At 34.2% G+C, this 12,639-nt stretch overlaps 1 protein-coding gene across 13 annotated transcripts in view; it reads left to right on the plus strand.

The window, feature by feature from the left end:
* The window catches only part of FUT8 (fucosyltransferase 8), a 301,256-nt gene that overhangs the window by 99,764 nt on the left and 188,853 nt on the right, over positions 1-12,639 (plus strand). For 4 of the 13 annotated variants that reach the window (XM_035720216.2, XM_035720217.2, XM_035720220.2 and 1 more), the window contains exon 3: positions 3,107-3,180. The exons of 4 other annotated variants lie outside the window; for them this stretch is intronic. The gene's annotated coding sequence lies outside the window, so the exon portion shown is untranslated. Of the gene's footprint in view, positions 1-3,106; positions 3,181-3,270; positions 3,370-7,525; positions 7,631-12,333; positions 12,480-12,639 lie in introns of those variants that run through there. 5 more of the 13 variants (XM_035720221.2, XM_035720222.2, XM_049113266.1 and 2 more) reach the window with 3 other exon arrangements.

Consider the following 12,639-nt stretch of genomic DNA (forward strand, 5'->3'; position numbering starts at 1 on the left):
CTATTAAGTTATTCTCAGTCCCTCTATCAGTAGTTTATAAATGCTTGAGTGTTTTTTTTTTTTTTTAATTTTATTTTTAAATTATCTCTGTACCCAGAGTAGGGGTCAAATCCAGAACTCCAGGAACAAGAGTCACACACTTTACAGCCAGGTGCTCCAGTTTTTGTTTTGTCTTGGTTTTCTTTTTTGAATATGCCCAGTCTCCATCTCAGACCAGTTAAATCAGGTCTCTGGCATTGTGTTCTGAGCATCATCATTATTACTGTTTTATTATTTTTGTAAAAAATATTCTAATTCATTCTCGTGTAGACAGCATTAAAAGCTACTACTTTAGTGATTCAAAGGAGAGCCATTAAACCAAGAAGCTCCATTTTATGTCTTCCTTTACTTTGTCTTCTATCATTTTTTAAAATTTTTATTTATTTATGATAGTCACAGAGAGAGAGAGAGAGAGAGGCAGAGACACAGGCAGAGGGAGAAGCAGGCTCCATGCACCGGGAGCCTGACGTGGGATTTGATCCTGGGTCTCCAGGATTGCGCCCTGGGCCAAAGGCAGGCGCTAAACCTGCTGCGCCACCCAGGGATCCCTGTCTTCCATCATTTTAAGCATCTGTAGGGATGATAAAGCGTAGCTGGTTAGAACTCTTTATGGAAGGCAGCTAATATCCTGAAGTTTTCTTTTTTACTGTACTGGACTAAGAAGTGTGACTCCTTGAGTCTCTCCTCACGCATCCTATTGCTGCTGCTGATACTTCTGAGAGTGCTGGAAAAAGTGGTGGCTGTCACCAAGGGCTACTTCTGGAGTGGGGGGGCCTGTGCTAAGGCAGTGCTGACTAGAAAAATCAAGTTTCTCCTTCTCACGGCCCTTATTGGCAGCATGAGGAAGCTGGCTGACAAAAGAGAAAAGTAGTTTCCAGGGTTCTGTTTTCAGTATCACTATGCTGAGTATGAAAGGGTGGGTTTGGAGCTGAAAGACAATAGCTAAATAATGAGCACATGCAGTTTTCTCCTTTTCTAGTTATGTGACAGCATAGGCTTTTGGTCTCTTGGTCTCTTTCTTAGCTACTGGTACTCCCACATGCTCTTATAGTCTAGGGTTTGGAATGAAAGGAGTTATTAAATTAACTTGTCTAGTTAATGTGATTAAGAGGCATGGGATGGGGCCACTTGCTCTAAGATAACTCTGTCACAGGCTTTCTTGAGATCTGAGATTTAATCATTAGATACTAATTCCTCAGCTCTCAAAGGGGTTTCTATTTTTTAAGATCCCTTATTTAAAATACAAAACTTGGGGCACCTGGGTGGCTCACTCAGTAGGTTAAATGTCTGACTTTAAAAGTTTACTTTTAAAAGTAAAACTATTTTTACATTTACTTTTAAAGGTAAAACTATTTTTTATGAGTGATCAAAAGGGGAAAGTTTCTTGCAGGCTTAACTTTCTAGAAATATTTTGAGCAATCTTAATTGAGATTTTTTAACTGTTTCTTTCCAGGTGGAACCAGAAGGGCATATGCCTCTGAATAGGTTGAATTTTTGTCTGACTGCATTGTCTGCTTTGGATGCAGAGGCATGTCTATCACTTAGAGTTTTTCTGGAACATCTGGGTCTTTTCAGCAATTGCATACGTGTTTCAGGGAAACTGACTAATGGGAGATATAGGATAGGAGGACAGTTAATAAATTCATGTATCAGATATCTTGCCTTCATTAGAGCCATTATTCTTGATTAGATTGAGCTATCTACAGATTTCAAAAATTGCACTTGAAGTTTATACTAATTGCATTTCCCCACTCTTGACACTTTCATATACTTAAATGTGTCATCAAAGTGTAGAGTCTTGCCTTGAGTCAAATAGTCTTTTATTTTATTTTTATTTTTTAAAAAGATTTTATTTATTTATTTTAGAGAGAGAGCATGCATGTAGAAGGGGGAGGGGCAGAGGGAAAGGGAGAGAGAAACTCAAGCAGACTCTGTGCTGAGTGCAGAGCCCGGTCTCACAAACTTGAGATCGTGACCTAAGTCAAAACCAAGAGTTAGACACTCAACTGACTGTGCTACCCAGCACCCCAAATAAATGGTAGTTTGTCTTAATGGAACTTTAGATGCAGCCCAAATTAATGAAGTTGTTAATTGTTCTTTACATTTGGACTTTACCAAGCCATAAATGGTCACATGTGTAAAACATTAATCTTTTATTCAGTTGCCATCCTTTAATATCCCGTCTCTGTATCCACCTCATCCCCATTCCTGGATCTTTCTTTTTTTCTTTACAGACTTATATTTTTCAAAGATTCTAGGTACTTTCTTTTTCTCTGATATGAATATTATCCTTGAATTTTTAATTCAGGCTATGGATGATAATTCAGGCTATGAATAGGGAAATAATTGGCCCCTTTATCAGCTGAGGTGAAAGAGTTAAAATGAAAGTTAAGGATTCAGGGGATTCCTACAGAAAAGAAAGGTGAAAAAAAGCTCAGTTTTAGGATCCTAAACAAAGCATTTTGATTGGCATATAGAGACCCTTGCATGTACATAAACGCCCATATTTGAATATTTATAGAACATAATCTGTCAAAATTACTGTTATTTTAATTTGCCAAGCTTGGCTGATTGCTGCAGTTGGATGTTAGTTGAATTCTAGATGAGGAACTGTAAATATGATCTAGTGTGGAACATGTTTTTTGTCCTTGAAGCTGTTTGAATATCCACCCCTCAGCCCCCGCCCCCCCCGTTTATTTTATTTTATCATTTTATTTTATTTATTTTAATTTTTATTTATTTTATTTTCCAGTGAGCCTTTTTGTATAGCTGAACTTCTTTTCCATGTTCTTTTTTAGGGAAAAAAAATAAAGTGTGTGAGGACAGTAAATATTAATTTTTTTCAGTTAGAAAAAAATGTATTCACATTTAGTAATCATGAATTATTTAATTAGTTTTAACTATTCAGTCTTCAAAGAATCTACCTCTAGAGATTTCAAGCCTAGGAACATGTGTTTCATTTTAATGGTCTATGAGATTTTATGTGAGATATGTTTCATGTTAACAATAAAGAAAATGTATAATTGTAGATAATTATTGTTACCCTTTTCTTTTCTCATTTGAACAGTGATAATTTTAGAGACCCAGATTCAAGCAATAATATCTTTTGGAAATATCAGCTTATGTTCCAGTGGAAGGGAGGTAAGCTGTTTTTCACAGTTAGTATTGAAATAACTTTATTAATAAATCAACATTTTCTCTTTAAAAGTTAGGAAATCCTTTTCTCTTTAGGTAGTGTCCCTTTATCCAGAAAGCACTGTATTATTTATTGATGCTGTATCACCATTCCTCAAGATATTCTACTGAGACTACATTATTTCAGCTCCAGAGGTAATCGGTGACTTTCTAAAATTCATGTGACTTTTTTTTAGGACAGGAGTATATTTTGTGCTCCTTTGCTAGGCTATCCTGTCTCTTAGCCATTTTCACCAGAATAGTTTATTTTTACATATATAACCACTTGACATGACTAGAGGCTTAATTTTTGTTGTTGTTTTTTTTTTTTTGCTTTGGGTGTTTTCATTTATCTCTTGTGAATTGACATAATTGACTCCATTTTTTATTAGTTATTACTTTAGCTAGAAAATACACCAAGTACTAAGTCTTAGTTTTAGTTAGATATTGACTTTTTTTGAGGATTGCAGGAATGTGGCCTTTCAAGAATATATTTTATGTTTAGCAAATTAAGAATGGAACTTTTAGAGCAGTCTTTTCTATCTTTCACAAGCATCCATCTTCATTCTTGTTTGACAACACCTTTTTGGGTCTAATATTTTTTTCTAGGAGCTTTTGCATATATATATTTTTTGCTTATTACTGTAGTCCTGTTTCTCCATGCTTTTTGTGACCATCCCCAAATAATTTCTTATGTATTTCACCCTAATTCCTCATTACCGTTGTAGGAAAATTTATTTGTCCAACTTTGCAGCCTCTCCTCTGGCTGGAGAGCAAGATTATTAGTAATTCTTTAAGATGTTACCCTTGTTCCTAATTTTGTAATGGTTCACCATCTGTTCAATATATTAAGGGCTCAGAAATGTCTGTTGTACCTAATCTATCACAGATACGGAAATAATAATAATAAAATAAAGTTGTATTTATGTGAAGTGAAGGTACTGCTAATATGTTCCCTTGTGTTTGGTTATTCTGACATTCTTTGTTTGGGAGCTTATTTGCAACATGCTTTCAAATTTCTTAAGATGAATTAGATATTTTCATCTTGTTTAACCAGCATGTCTTTGATTAAGTATGTTAAAGCTCAGTTGAATAAAGTTTAGGTCAATAATATAAAGAGTAATGAGCTGTTTTACAGTGTAATTTGGAAAAAAAAAATATCAGCTGCATTTCTTGTTCCAAGAACAGCAGACAGCACTATACAGTGGACTAAGATTTCCTAAGTAAATTAATTTATCAAGGTTAATTCCATAGTGATAGCAAATGTTGGGAATTGGCATCCAAGTGTCAAATTTCACATACAAATTTTAGTTTTTTACTGATTTTTTTACCTCCAGAGGAAGAATTTGAAAACTTAAGTTTGTTTAGAAGGCATTAGAACTCTATTTTAGGAATTAGAAGTAGGCTTTATTTTTCTGTAAATTAAGCAGCAAAGATATCAGAGGATTGCAGTTTTTACTGATAGATTTTTAAAACGCCCCTATGGAAATCTAATATTTAGATCTTTATTTAGGAAATATTTTAGTTTGTAGTAATAATGCAGGATCTAAATGATCCCTATAATTTTTTATTATATATGTGTTTTCATTGTTTCAGAAACCAAGGATGAAATGTGTTGTTTAATAATTTGCATTTTGGTGATACTTATAGATGAACCCTATGATCAATCATGTTTTAGGTAATTTATGTGCCATTGAGACAAATACAGGTCTTTATTTTTTTCTCTCTCCTTAATATCATAAGAGTGTTATATGTCACTTTACCAACTAGTAAAATGTGAAGGTAAAAGTCAAAAATGGAGATTTTTCAGTGATTATTTGGTGTGACATGACATGTATGTTATCACTCTCTCCTAGCACTAAGTAAAAAATTGAACAAACTGAAAAATCTTTCAACTTTTCTTAGATTTTTTTTTTATAGAGGCGAGGTCACAAGGCAAGCTACTACCCCAAATTGAAGAGACAGACAGGCAAATATAGAGAATGACAACTTATTCTAGCAGAATGTAAGAGCAGAGACCTTTAAGGGAACCAGTACTGGGTAGGAAAAAAAGTGAAATATAATTAATGAATTGTCAGTGTGAGGTAAAAACTCCAGGGGGGGCCCAAGTTTAAGAACCCCACACTTTCATGGTTTTACCTCCGGGAACTTTACCATGTCTTCGTAGTGAGTATTAGAGAAAAATGCTATCATTTTGAAATGTGCCAAGTCATTCTGTTTGTCTCAATGAGATTTGCTCTAAAGTAGTTATTTTATCAGTGCCTAACCTATTAAGGTATTATCAGAGCCTAACTGACCTGGAGGAAAGGGAAAACACAACTCATTTTAGCCTTCCATGTAGGGGAAGAGAAGTATCCAATTCTAGCCATTCTGTTCTTTCTCTAACTATCCTGTTCGACCTACAGCATGTGTGTGTTGTGGGGGAAGGGTAGGGCTAGGTGGTGGGAACGTGTGGAGTGAGTGAGAAGAACTTGTGAAGGTTATAACTTGGGAGCACAGGTTCACTAAAAAACTGAGACCTAATCAAAGGACTATAGAACATTTCTTCTACCCCAACATTACTAAATGCCTGTTTGCCACAGCTTCTTTTACCCAGTGCATCATGTCTAGCTTCCAACAAAAAAATTATGAGGCATGCTAAAAAGCAGAAAGCACAGTTTACAGAGACAGAACAAGCATCAGAATCACTTAAACATAGCAGGGATTTTGGAGTGATCAGACCAGGAATTCGAAACAATTAATATCTAATATGCAAAGGGCTCTAATGAAGAAAATAGACAAGCAAGAACAGATGGACAATAAGTAGAAAAATGGAAATTCTATGGAAGAAAAAGAAATGCTAGAAATAAAAAACACTGTAACAAAAATGAAGAATGCCTTTTATGGGCTTATTAGAAGACTGAACGTGGCTGAGAAAAGAGTCTGAGTTTAAGGATATATCTAAACCTAAAAAGCAAAGAGGGGCATCTGGGTGGTGCAGTTGGTTAAGTGTCCAGCTCTTGGTTTCAGCTCAGGTCATGTTCTTGGGGTTATGGGATCAGGCCCTGTGTTGGGCTCTGTACTCAGCATGGAGTTTACTTGAGACTCTCTCTCTCTCTCTTTCAAATAAATGGATAAATCTTAAAAAGAAAAAAAAAAGATTTAAAAAGCAAAGAGAAAAAAGCCTGAAAAAAATTAAAAAATAACCAGACGGTATAATATATGCATAGTGGAAATACCAGAAGGAGAGGAAGGAGAAAAAGGAACAGAGGAAATATTTGAGGCAATAATGAGGGAGTATTTGACTAAGTTAATGGCAGAGTCCAAATCACAGATCCAGGAAGTTTAGAGCACACCAGGCAGGGTAAGTGTCCCCAAAACTTCACCTAGGCATATCATATTCAAACTGCAGAAAATCAGAGAAAACAGGAAATAATCTTGAAAGAAGCCAGAAGGGGAAAAACACCTTATCTATAGAGGAGCAAAGGTAAGAATTAGATCTGACTTTTCTTCAGAAATCACACAAGCAAGAAGAGAGTAGAGTGGAATATTTAAAATGTTGAGAGAAAAATCCAACAATCTAGAATTCTGTTTCCTGCTAAATTGTCCTTAAAAGAGAAAGAGAATAAAGATTTTTCTCAGATGACAAAAATGTAGAAAATTTGTTGCTAGTGGGCTTCCCTTGTAAGACATATTAAAAGAAGGTCTTCAGAGAAGGAAGATTGTATAGGCCAGAAACTTGGATCTACATTAAAAAAGGAAATAACTTTAACTTTTGAATAACTTTAAAATAACTTTTATTTTTCTTATTCTTAGTTGATCTAATATGTATGCATCAAAATATGTGAGGCAAAAACAGAATTTCAAAAAGAAATAGATGAATCCACTATTATAGTTGGGTATCTCAATACTCTTGTATTAAAAATGGACAGATCTAGCAGGCAAAAAAATCAGTGAGGACATATTTGAACTCTACAGTACCATTGATCAACCAGGTATGATTGATATCTGTAGATTACTTTATACAACAACAGCAGAATACACATCTCAAGAATGAAAATGGTAGGGATGCTCAGTCAGTTAAGCATCCTACTTTTGTTTCAGCACAGGTCATGATCTTGAGATTGAGACCTCCCTGGGCTCCATGCTTAAGTGGGAAGTCTGCTTGAAATTCTTTCCCTCTCTCTCTCTCTCCCTCCCCTAGTGCTCCGTTCTCTTGCTTGTGCGCATTCTCTCCTTCTTAAATAAACAAAATCTTAAAAAAAAAAGGAATGAAAATGGTATTATTCAGAAACTTCAGAGTTCATTTTAGACTTCAATTTGTTTCCTGTAGGATTTGCATCATAAACGAGATCAGAGAAAAAGAAAGATGAGGACTCATTTAAAAAAATACAACAAATTATCACCTGCCTCCCCTCTACCTCTTACATATTCTAGGGTAAGAATTTTAGAACTTCGATTTTATTGTGATATTTAATACATTTTTCTGGCCTCAAGTTTGATTTAATGAATAAGTATATGTGAGTTATATACTTTTATAAATGAAACCTATCTGGCACTCTCTCATTCATTAGCTACTAGGAATATTTCATACAATTTTTTGATTCCATGTAGCAAAATTTGAAAATTACTGTGAAATATGAATACCTCATGGCTTGGCCAGTGTATGATAATTATTAATCTTTGCTCCCAAATAATAGAGCTCTGGATATCTGACTGCCTTATTTTTTTTTTTTTTAGTAGATTTTGAGTACAAACAGAAGCAGATGGGAAAGGATAGGTGAGAATTTATAAAGGAAGAGAATATTCTAACTGGATTTTAGAAGGTTATATCGGCCAGTAGAAGACAATAGTTTGAATGATACATTGCCCAATTTCCTCAAGGAGAGATGAAAATGACTGAGGTTTGATTCTATATATGAAATGGTGTGTTTCTTTCCCATTCTGAGACTTTTTCTCCCTGCTCTTGCTGTCCTATAGAGCTATGCTAGCAGGGACCAGATCGTAGGTTTAAATTAGTGAAATGTAGGGGCACTGGGTAGAATGAGGAGGAGTATTTATTTCACCATCTTTTTCTAAACTTTCTCATTCTTTGTTGCTCAAAGTATTGTTTTAAGAATTAGCACCTGGTTCAAGAAGGGCTGATTCTTTTTTTTTTTTTCTTAAAGATTTTATTTATTCCATGAGAGACACACACAGAGAGAGAGGCAGAGACACAGGCAGAGAGGGAGAAGCAGGCTCCACGCAGAGAGCCTGATGTGGGACTCAATCCCGGGTCTCCAGGATCAGGCCCTGGGCTGAAGGCAGCGCTAAACCACTGAGCCACCTGGGCTGCCCACGAAGGGCCGATGCTTAACAAAGCTATTCTAATGACAAAAGGCATTCAGTGTTTTCCTATTGGATTATTGGATTAATATTGAGTTGACATCTATTTGCATGCTAAATGCTGAATCATTGTTATCATTTGTCTGCCTGGTAGACTCATGATAGTGACCTTCCCGGGGTCACCAAAACAGATATGGTTCTTTAAAGGAATTAGAAATTGTATTAAATGGATTTGATAAAATTGATCCCTTTTCTGTAGAAAAACAAATAAAACTGAAAACAAGGGCTCAGCTGGCTGAGCGTCTGACTCTTGATTTTGGTTCAGGTTATAATCTCAGAGTTATGAGATCAAGCTCCTTGTTGGATTCTGCATTGGGCATGGAGCCTGCTTGAGCTTCTCTCCCTCTGCTCCTTTCTCCACCCCCCTGCTCACACATTCTCTCCCTTAAAAAAAAAAAAAGAAAAAAGAAAGAAAAGAAACCCCCCAAACAAAAATAAAACATGTCAAATGAACTTCCCTCCTTGGATCACAATTATGGTTTGAGGACAAAATCTATCAGTGTTTAATAATCCCAGGGTTTCTTTCTTGTTTTAGCTTCCTATTTTCTGTACAAACCTTGATCAAGTCAAATAACTTCTTACCTTAGTTTATCTTCAAAATGGAGATTGTGCCTACCTTACAAAACAGTGGTAAGAATTAAATGAGGAAATGTGTGCCAAGTGCCTGCGTTATGTTTGACGTGGAACAAGTGTTAACTTCTCTTCCTCCTTCTTTTTGGTATCAGTAATATCTGGATGCCATCTCTTGAATGTGATCACCAGTCACTGATTATAAGTTCAAATTATTTTGTCTTTCTGAACCCCATTTTCCTTTAACATAAGATCACTAATGTCTATTTTATAAAGTTGTGGGTTGGAGTTCAATTCATAGTATAGTCTAAGAAGTTTTTGTTGAATCTGAATGTGAATCTTAAACTGCTAAAAATTTATGTAAATATGTGAGTTTTGTTGGACAGATCTTCTGGACACCAAATCCACAATATATTTTTAGGAATATATTTAAGAAGTACATAATAAGGAAAGACACATCTCTAGTTTTAGTTTTGTGGGAGGACTCTATAATAGTTTACCTAATTTTTGCTTAATAGGTTACTAAGGAAGTCAAACACTTGAATATGCCTCTGTCTTTGCTTTTCTTTTTATCTTAGGTAACTTCATTTTTAGTTAGACTTTAATATATAATGCTGGTTTTGTGGACAGATCTTGGAAAATTAATTGGTGCTGAAAAGTTTATAGTTTGTGAATTACCAGAGAAAGATGTAGTTAACCAATATTGAAGTTTAATTGGTAAATTAAGGTCAAATCTCATAAATGAATCATGTTAAAGTAGTTATGAATTAAATCAATATTGTTGAATTTAACTGTGTTAAATCAATATAATTCCTTTGAGTTAATCATAGAATAAAAATTGATGTGTGTGTGGTATATTGTATTGAACTAGGAAGTTTGTATTTTTAAGGATATTATGTAGTTCCATGAATTTCAGTTAGATTTATTTGAATGTGAATCATTTTTATAAATAATTAGCAGCAAAAATATCTTTTCTTTGTGTCCTGTAGCAGTTGTATTAGCTTTTGTATATGTTGAGATTAATGTAAATTTTAACTTATTTTCTTATACATCTCCCAAAGGTTAGGAAATGGTTTAGTGTACACAGTATTAATCACTCTCAAGAATTCCCAGTTTATCATTTTATTTGACATGCTGTATTTCTTATCAGATTATTAACTGCCTTGAAAATGTCGCAGAAAGTAGAGAATAGTCTTTGCATGCATAGTTTTTACCTGCAAGGAAAAAGATAAAAGAAAATAGAATGAAAACTAAGTTGCAGAAACATTTAAGTGCAGACAAGTTTCTGCTGAGAAGTGGAGATGAATTTATGTGTCAATGTTAACACATATAAACATATTATGTTTAAGTATAGATAAACATATGTTTGAGTATTTTTTTTCATAAGGCATAGGATTTGCAAAGTTAGAATAAATGCATTATCAGTTATTGCTGAAATCAAAATAAACTTTGTTTCATCAAGGTATTTTTTGTTTTTTGGGTTTTTTTGTATTCATTTTTTTAAAGACTCCAGATATGTATAGAACTGGGTGTTTATTTTTTAACTCCTTTTTCTGTTAATAATTTAATGTTAAGAACTATTAGAATTCTGTAATTGTACAATTATAAAGTATTATTTGGGCAAACCATTTATAAAGTAATATATTTTTGTCCTTTTTTATTGTGGTAAAATACATATAACATAAAATTTACCATTTAACCATTTTAAGTATGTAATTCAGTGTAACATTAATTACACGGTAATTCAGTGTAAGTACATTCACATTGTTGTACACCCACCCATCACTACCATCTCCAGAACTTTCTCATCATCCAAAACTACTGTACTCATGAAACATTAACTCCACATTTCTTCTTACTTTCACCCCTGTAACCATTGTTTAATTTTGTCTTTACGAATTTGGCAATTTTAGGTTCTTCTTATAAGTTGAATCATATATTTATTCTTATGTGACTGAGTTCTTTCACTTAACATAGTGCCCTTAAAGTTCATCCATGTTGCACTATGTATCAGAATTTTTAAGATTGAATAATATTTTATTTTATGGATGTGCCACATTTTGTTTATCCATTCATCTGTCAGTGGACATTTGAGTTGTGAGTAATGCTGCTGTGAACTTTGTTGTGCAAGTATCTATGTTCAAGTGTAGTAATATGTTTTTAGTATATTTTAATATTCAGAATTTTTGTGGTAATGAAATTTCATTTACATAGACTAGATAAATACCTATATTTTCAGTGATACCAATGAATATTTATTAAATACCTATAGGGTAGTCTAAATAGTGGAGATATAAACCTCGATTTTTTTTTTTTTAAACCTCGATGTTTATAGCAGCAATGTCCACAATAGCCAAACTGTGGAAGGAGCCTCAGTGTCCATCAAAAGATGAATGGATAAAGAAGATGTAGTTTATGTATACAATGGAATATTACTCAGCCATTAGAAATGACAAATACCCACCATTTGCTTCAACGTGGATGGAACTGGAGGGTATTATGCTGAGTGAAATAAGTCAGTCGGATAAGGACAAACATTATATGTTCTCATTCATTTGGGGAATATAAATAATAGTGAAAGGGAATAGAAGGAAAGGGAGAAGAAATGGGTAGGAAATATCAGAAAGGGAGACAGAACATAAAGACTCCTAACTCTGGGAAACGAACTAGGGGTGGTGGAAGGGGAGGAGAGCGGGGATTGGGGGTGAATGGGTGACGGGCACTGAGGGGGGCACTTGATGGGATGGGCACTGGGTGTTACTCTGTATGTTGGCAAATTGAACACCAATAAAAAATAAATTTATAAAAAAAAGTTATAAAATCATGATATACTGTTTTAAAGAACTTACAATCTAATAATAATTGGTGTGCTAATAAGAACACATTGATAGGTAGCATATGCTTTTTGGAGTTGAAGAGGTATTCACAATCTAATACAAACCAACATCCTCTCTTACTAAATTTTTGCATGTTGTTCTTACCAATTAGGAGGCAAAGTACTTGACCATTATCAACATGGATGTTCCATTCAAGCATATGTATTTAACATGTGCATTTAACATTCAAGCACAAATTCTAGAGCCATACTAAAATGGAAGTTGAATCATGACATTCCTCTAAACAATTTTCTCTAATGAAAACATTCTTAGAGTGAGTTAACATTCTTTTCCCAGACTTCCACCTTAACTCTGATCACATCTCCTAACCCCATCCCCACCCTGAGCTGAGTAATTCTTTGTTGTGGATACATTTCTTATGTATATAAACTGGCCTAAGTGTAAATGAGTAAAAGGCAGAAGGGTGAACTCTCTGTGTCTCAAGGTTCTTCCCAGGTTTGTAATCCTAATTTAATCTCTATAGTACCCGGATTTTCCAAATGAGAGAAAATAGAATAGGTTTGTATAACCTCTAAATAAGATATCTCAACAGATCTATTACATAGCAATTTTAAAAGCTAAAATTTGATCAGAATATAAACATTTTGGTATTTCA

Source organism: Canis lupus, chromosome 8 (assembly GCF_003254725.2).
Source record: "Canis lupus dingo isolate Sandy chromosome 8, ASM325472v2, whole genome shotgun sequence".
NCBI lineage: Eukaryota > Metazoa > Chordata > Mammalia > Carnivora > Canidae > Canis > Canis lupus.